The sequence below is a fragment of the Capsicum annuum genome, unplaced genomic scaffold (assembly GCF_002878395.1).
Source record: "Capsicum annuum cultivar UCD-10X-F1 unplaced genomic scaffold, UCD10Xv1.1 ctg18755, whole genome shotgun sequence".
NCBI lineage: Eukaryota > Viridiplantae > Streptophyta > Magnoliopsida > Solanales > Solanaceae > Capsicum > Capsicum annuum.
The window spans coordinates 154-1,824 of NW_025824535.1; the positions used below are offsets into that span (position 1 = coordinate 154).

The 1,671-nt window shown below is 32.3% G+C and overlaps 1 pseudogene; it reads left to right on the plus strand.

Annotated features, from left to right (window-relative positions):
• Positions 1-403: 403 nt before the first annotated feature.
• On the plus strand, positions 404-1,421 carry LOC124890484 (annotated as a pseudogene).
• The last annotated feature ends 250 nt before the right edge of the window (positions 1,422-1,671 follow it).

Below are 1,671 nucleotides of genomic sequence, written 5' to 3' on the forward strand. Positions count from 1 at the left end.
TAGTACCTAATTAAGATGCTAACATATCTTGTGATGATAATAGTACTGACAATACTATCATATTTCTTAATAGAATAGGCAAATAATAAGGTGGGATATATCTTAATCTAAAAACTAAAGTAAGTTACAATGTTAAAAGTTAATGGAGGAATTTTTTTAAAATTTTGAGAGACTCTGTTTAGAGACACATGCTGCAGAAAATTTTCTTTTCTGCCAAAAAACCCATGTTTTTGGTCTGTTTGGATTTTTTATTCCCTTGTTCAACTATCTCTGCCTTCTCTTTTTGCACTGCTATCGCTACCTTCTCTTTTGTACAAGTTTGTAATAGCATACATGACAAAACTGTTAAAGATGTGTGGCAATTGATATTTATATTTCATCTTCAGATCATTTATATTCCATCATGTCGAATGCTAATTTGGCGCGAAGTAACGCTAAGTGGGACTATGATGCTCATATTGCTTTTATTGAGGTGTGTGAAAGAGAAATTAGAAAAGAAAATAGACCGAACACTCATTTGAATAAAGATGGATGAAAAAATTTGGGTGATGCGTTCTATAATAGGACAGGAAGAAAATATACTAAAACACAGTTGAAAAATAAGTGGGATAACATGAAACAGGATTAGGCTTTTTTTAACCAGTTGATGAGAGAGAATGCAAGTTTAGGTTGGGATGCCACAAAAAATACAATCATTGCAGATGACGATTGGTGGAACCAAAAGATTAAGGTGCGTCTCTTGCATTATTCTTTATTTCTTTGTTATTTGTCTCATTATTTAATTTACTTAACTAGTTTTTTTTTCAGATGGATCATCGATATAGGAGGTTTAGGAATATGTATCTTTCTCTTATACGTTATCGCTATGATGCATTATTTTGGGATATTGTTGCTACGGGGGAAAGAGCACTCTTCACCAATCAAGAACATTTGTTTGAAATTGAAGTAGAGTTGAACAAAGAAAAAACAAATGATTTTGATGATTTTGACCAAGAACATTTCGTTAATCTCAATGATGAAGGAAGTGATGAAAGTGATGATGCACATGATATGAATTCTCCTATCTTTCCCAAATCATCATTAGAAAGACAACTTTCAACTGATGATATAGGATCTAGCAGTCGAGTAAAAAAGAGTAAGACAAAATCTGCTAGAGAGGCACTACACTTTATAGTTGAGTTACTGTCAAGCAAAAGTACTGCTACATCTCATGCGGTAGAGGATCCCACCATTGACAAGTGTATGGACTTTTTGGCAAGTTGTCCCGAAATTGATATCCCGTATGAAATCTACAACTATACAGTGAATTTGTTTCTAAAGAAAGATGTCCGTCAAATATTTCTTAAGATGACTAGTGATGATGCTCGGAGTCTTGGTTGGCATATAACTATCAGTTATACCTCTTTAAGAAGAAAGAGTGAAGGATGTATTTGGCTGATTCTGGTCTTTTGTTGTTTGATGTTTGTTATTATGGTTGTACACGTTAACGTAAAACGCTTTGGTTTTATGATTATCAACCTTTTTCAAATTAAGTTGACTTTATTTTTATTGTTGTATGTGTGTGTATTTTATACATACGTATGTTCTATTATTTTTCACTTACTAGATGAAGAGTATGCAGTGAGAATTACATAGATTCATATTGCATTTATAAATTAAAATATGTTGATA